The sequence below is a fragment of the Aotus nancymaae genome, unplaced genomic scaffold, assembly GCF_030222135.1.
Source record: "Aotus nancymaae isolate 86718 unplaced genomic scaffold, 86718_ANA_hifiasm-v0.15.2.pri h1tg000058l, whole genome shotgun sequence".
Classification (NCBI taxonomy): domain Eukaryota; kingdom Metazoa; phylum Chordata; class Mammalia; order Primates; family Aotidae; genus Aotus; species Aotus nancymaae.
The window spans coordinates 13,007,494-13,013,607 of record NW_026988472.1 but is presented as its reverse complement, the minus strand read 5'-3'; the positions used below and the strand labels follow the sequence as shown (position 1 = coordinate 13,013,607).

At 36.4% G+C, this 6,114-nt stretch overlaps 1 pseudogene; it reads left to right on the top strand.

Annotated features, from left to right (window-relative positions):
* Positions 1–1,471: 1,471 nt before the first annotated feature.
* On the top strand, positions 1,472–2,272 carry LOC105714307 (large ribosomal subunit protein eL8-like; annotated as a pseudogene).
* The last annotated feature ends 3,842 nt before the right edge of the window (positions 2,273–6,114 follow it).

The following is a 6,114-nucleotide window of genomic DNA, read 5'->3' as shown; positions in this document are numbered from 1 at the left end:
GAAGTTGAGTATATTTTTAAGAAAAGTATTTATAAGTAAAAGGAGACAAAGACCTAAGAATGGTGTTAACAGCACCATTTACTGAATTCTTTTCCCATTGATTTATCTGTTACGGATGTTGTATTTCACATATCTAGGTCTGGTATCAATTTTGTTCCATTACTCTATTTGTCTATTTATCTGACAATATTTTGCTACATTAATAGTAATTAGGTTTATAGTAAATTGGATTCTGATAAGGCAAATTCATTCACACTGTTCTTCAATCTTTTCTTGGCTATTATTAATTAGCCCTTTGACCTTTCAAATATACTTTAGGATAAGCTTATCAAGTTCTAGAAAATACCATTATTAGTATTTTTATTGAAATTACACTAAAGTGATTAGTTCAGGAAAAACTGTTATTGTTATTATAGTGAATCTACTAGTCCACGAACAATGGTACATATATCTCACTATGTATTTATGTCTTCTGTATTATATATTTCAATATATGTTTCTATAATATATTTTAATATACTTTTCACTTCAATATTCTTTTATGTATTTTGAAGGGATTAATGCTAGGTACCTTGTGGGTCTGATTGCTGTTTGTCAGACTCTTTTTGCCCATCTTCTTCCATTTTCTGATTGGCTATTATTGTTGTGTAAGAATATTAATTTTCATATGTTGATTTTGTATTTAACAGCCTTGCTAAACATTTTTGCTAATTTAAGGAGTTTGCTGCTTCTCTTTAATTTTATCTGCAGACAACCTGTCAGGTACAGATAAGGAAAGTTTGATGCTTCCCCTCCAGTCTTTTCACTACTTTTATTTTTCATATCTTCTTGCACTGCCATGGACCTCCAGTACAATTTTAAATTAAAAAAAAATGATGTTCAGATATGGCAGAGAAATTGAAATTATCAGACCAGAAATTTGAAACAACTATGATTAATATAGTAAGGGTACTAATGAATAAAGTAGACAGCATGCAAGGATAGATGGACAACATAAACAAAGACTTGAACATTCTAAGGAAAAGACAAAAATAAATGCTATATAAATAAAAAACACTGTAGCAAAAATGAAGAAAAAATGTCTTTGATGGGCCTATTAATAGACTGGATATTGCTGAGGAAAGAATCTCTGAACTTGAGGATATCTCAATAGAAGCCTCCCAAACTGAAAAGCAAGGAGAATAAAGACTGAAAAAAGCAGAACAGAATATCCAAAAACTGTGGGACAACCACAGGAGGTGTAACATGGGCATAAGAGGAATATCAGAAGAAAAAGAAAGAGAGAAAGAAGCAGAAGAAATTTTTGAAACAATAATGAAATTTCTCCAACTTAATGTCACACCAAACCACAGACCCAGAAAACTCAGAGAATACGAAATGGGATAAGTGCCCCCCGAAAGCTACACATGGGCATATCATATTCAAACTACAGAAAATAAAAGATAAAGAAGCTCTCCTCCTGCCACCCAAGATGCAGAAAGGAAAGAAGGCCAAGGGGAATAAGGTGACTCCGGCCCCTGCTGTCGTGAAGAAGCAGGAGGCCAAGAAAGTGGTGAATCCACTATTTGAGAAAAGGCCTAAAAATTTTGGCATTAGACAGGACATCCAGCCCAAAAGAGACCTCACCTGCTTTGTGAAATGGCCCCGCTATATCAGGTTGCAGCAGCAGAGAGCCATCCTCTGTAAGTGGCTGAAAGCACCTCCTGCAATTAACCAGTTCACCCAGGCCCTGGACCGCCAAACAGCTACTCAGCTGCTTAAGCTGGCCCACAAGTACAGACCAGAGACAAAGCAAGAGAAGAAGCAGAGACTATTGGCCTGGGCAGAGAAGAAAGGTGCTGGCAAAGGGGATGTCCCCACTAAGAGACCACCTGTCTTTCAAGCAGGAGTTAACACTATCACCACCTTGGTGGAGAACAAGAAAGCTCAGCTGGTGGTGATTGCACATGAAGTGGATCCCATCAAGCTGGTTATCTTTTTGCTTGCCCTGTGTTGTAAAATGTGAGTCCCTTACTGCATTATCAAGGGGAAGGCAAGACTGGGGCGTCTAGCCCACAGGAAGACCTGTACCACTGTTGCCTTCACACAGGTTAACTCAGAAGACAAAGGTGCTTTGGCTAAGCTGGGGGAAGCTATCAGGACCAATTACAATGACAGATATGATGAGATCCGCCGTCACTGGGGAGGCAATGTCCTGGGTCCCAAGTCTGTAGCTTGCATCGCCAAACTTGAAAAGGCAAAGGCTAAAGAATTTGCCACTAAACTGGGTTAAATGTACACTGTTGAGTTTTCTGTACATAAAAATAATTAAAACAATACAAATTTTCCTTCAGCCAAAAAAAAAAAAAAAAAAAGAAAGAATTCTAAAAGTGACTAGAGGAAGAAAAAATCTAACCTACAGAGGAGCAAAAATCATAATTACATCTGATTTCTCCTCAGAAAACATGCAAGTAAGACATGAGTGGAGTAAAACATTTACATTATTGAGATGAAACATCTCTGCCAACCTAGAATTCTATACCCTGAGAAATTATCCTTCAAAAGTTAAGGATAAATAATGACTTTCTTAGACAAACAAATATTGAGGGAAATGTCACTAGTAGACATTCCTTGAAAGAAATATTAAAAGAAGTTAGAGAGAAGGAAAATGATATAGGTCAGAAACTCAGATCTATATTAAAAAGGAAGAATATTGGAGAAGAAGTAAGTTGAGGTAAAATAAAACCTTTTATTTGTCTTAATCTTATCTTGATTAATCTAATATTAACTTAATGGATAGTTTGAAATAATAACAGCAACAGTGTATTATATATATATGCTTATGTATAAGTGAAGTGAATGACAGCAATGATACAAGGGATGGGAAGGAGGAATTAGGATTATTTTGTTATAAAATACTTGCATAACCATGAAGCAATATGGTGTTATTTGAAAGTGGAACTGGATTAGTTGTAAATGAATACTGTAAAATCTAAGGCAATCACTAAAAAAAGTAGACAAGGAAGTACTACTTACATGTTTTAAAAGGAGAGAAAATTGAATCATGTAAAATGCTCAAAACCTAAAAAGGCTGAAAAATAATGGAAGTCAAAAATAAAAAAGAAAGAGCAAGGGCAGCAAATAGAATCAGTAGCAAATATGAGAGATGTTAATCTAACTATATCAGTAAACACTTTGAACATCAACTACTTAAATGCATTAATTAAAAGTCAGATTGTCAGAGAAGATAAAAAAATCTCAAATTAACTATGTATCGTCTATAAGAAACCCACTTTAAATCTAAAGACACATATAGGTTAAAAGTAAATGAATGGAGAAAGATACACCATGCTAACACTAATAAAAAGAAAGTAAAATTAGCTACATTAATTTTAGACACCGACTATTTCACAGTGAGGAAAGTTATCACGGATAAAGAGAGGTATTACATAATGATAAAGAGATCAGTTCTCTAAAACTAATAACAATCTGTAATGTGTATGCACCTAACAACAGAGCATCAAAATACATAAGAAAAAAATTAATAGAACTACAAAGAGAAATACAGGAATCTACTATTATATTTGGAGATTTCAATATACTCCTATCAGAAATGAGCAGATTCAGCAGACAGAAAATCAGTAAGGTCAAAATTGAACTTAACAACAACATCAGCCTACTGAATCTAATTGATACTTATAGAATACTTCATCCAACAAGAGCAGAATATACATTATTTTCAAATTCACATACAGCATTCACCAAAATGGACCACATTCTAAGTTGTAAAACACAGATTTTAAAAATACACATCATATAATGTCTGCTCTCAGACCACAATAGAATTACATCAGAAATTAATAACAGAAAGATAGCTAGAATATCCCAAAATACTTAGAGATTAAACAACACACTTCTAAATAACACATGGATCAAAGAAGATTCTCAAAAGAAATATTAAAATATTTTGAAATAAATAAAAATGAAAACACACCTTATTCAAAAGTTGTGGAATATAGAGAAAGCAGTGCACAGAGAGAAATTAATAGCATTGAATGCATATAGAAGAAAAGAAGAAAAATTTAAAATCAGTAATGGAAAATAAATAATCTTTGCCTTAGGAAACTAAAGAAAAGAAGAGCAAATTAACTTCAAAGTAAGTAGAAGAAAAGAAATAATAAAAATTAGAGAATACATCAATAAAACTGAAAATAGAAAACCAATTTTAAAAACCAATGAAACTAAAAGTGTTTTCTTTAAAAATATCAATAAAATTGATAAGTCTCTAGCGAGGTTAACCAAGAAAAAAAGAGAAGATACAAATTTCTAATATTGGAAACGAAAGAGGGGATATCACTATAGCTCCAATGCACATCAAAAGGATAATAAAGGAATACTTTGAACAATTCTATGGCCACAAATTTGATAACTGAGATGAAATAGAACAATTCTTTGAAAGAAACAATCTGCCAAAACTTACACAAGAAGAAATACGCAATATGAATATGTCTATTGTCTATCAAATAAATTGAATAAATACTTAATTATCTTTCAAAATGGAAATCATTAGGCCCAGATGAGTTTACAACTACATTTTACCAAACATTAAAAAAGAAATAATATCAATTCTATATAATCTCTTTCAGCAGACAGAAGTAAAAAGAATTATTCCTAATAAATTCTGTGAGGCCAGCATTACCTTAATACCAAAAGACAGAGGATTGATCCAAGATGGCCACGTAGGAGGAACTCGGGATCGCAGCTCCGAGAGAAGGCGCAGAGGGTGAGTGGACGCCACATTTCCAGACAGATTTTTACTGCCCACAGACCAGGAGATTCACAGGAGGAGGAGCCCCATGGGTCGCCAGCGCTGCTGGTTTGAGTGGCGCGGCCGCTCAGCCTACGCCGTGGGGCGGGGAGCAGTGGCTCCTTATGCAGAGTGAGAGAGTCTGAGTCCCCTCTGAGCCAGCAAGGGGAGCTGAGGCAGGGAGTCAAGCCAAGAGATTCCTGGGCAAAGAGGGCACCACCGGAAACACGGCTGAACCCGGGACGGTCCAGCTCTGTGGAGGAGGGGCGTCCCCCACTGGGAAACACCCTGCAGTTCCCAGGGCAATTTGCTGTAACCAAGACAACCCGCCACTACAGAGATTATGTCACTACAGTGGCGGGCCAGCATAGTGGAAGCAGTTCTAACTACACCCATATAAACAGGACTGCAGGGAAGTTCACATGGAAGCTGGGCGGAGCCCACAGCAGCTCAGTGAAACCTCTGCAGGCTGAGTGTGACTAGGCTGCCACCTTGTGGGCAGGGAAAACAGCAGCAAGAGAGCTGAAAATCATAAAGCCCTAACTCCCTGGAACAGAACACCAGGCGGGAAGAAAAGGGAGTTTATGAGTTCAGCTACTGCAGATTTAAAATTTCCAAAATCAGAAAGACAGCAACTACAAAGTCGATAGGTGGATAAATCCACAAAGATGGGAAGAAACCAGCGCAAAAAGGATGAAAACACCCAAAACCAGAACACCTCTCCTCCTACAAGGGAGCACGACACCTCACCAACAAGGGAACAAGACTGGATGGAGAATGAGTGTGATGAAATGACAGAGTCAGCTTTCAGAAAGTGGATAATAAGAAACTTCCGTGAGCTAAAAGAACATGTTCTAACCCAATGCAAAGAAACTAAGAACCTTGAAAAAAGACTTGACGAAATGTTAATGAGAACGGACAACTTAGAGAGGAATATGAGTGAATGGATTGAGCTGAAAAAGAACTTTGTGAAGCATGCACAAGTTTCAACAGCAGAATTGACCAAGCAGAAGAAAGGATATCAGAGGTCGAAGATCAACTCAATGAAATAAAACGAGAAGGCAAGATTAGAGAAAACAGGGTAAAAAGGAATGAACAGAGTCAACAAGAAATATGGGACTATGTGAAAAGACCTAATCTACGTTTGATAGGTGTACCTGAATGTGATGAAGAGAATGCATCCAAGCTGGAAAATACTCTTCAAGATATTATCCAGGAAAACTTCCCCAACCTAGCAAGGCAGGCCAATATTCAAGTCCAGGAAATACAGAGAACACCACAAAGATATTCGTCTAGAAGAGCAACCCCAAGGCACATAATCATCAGAT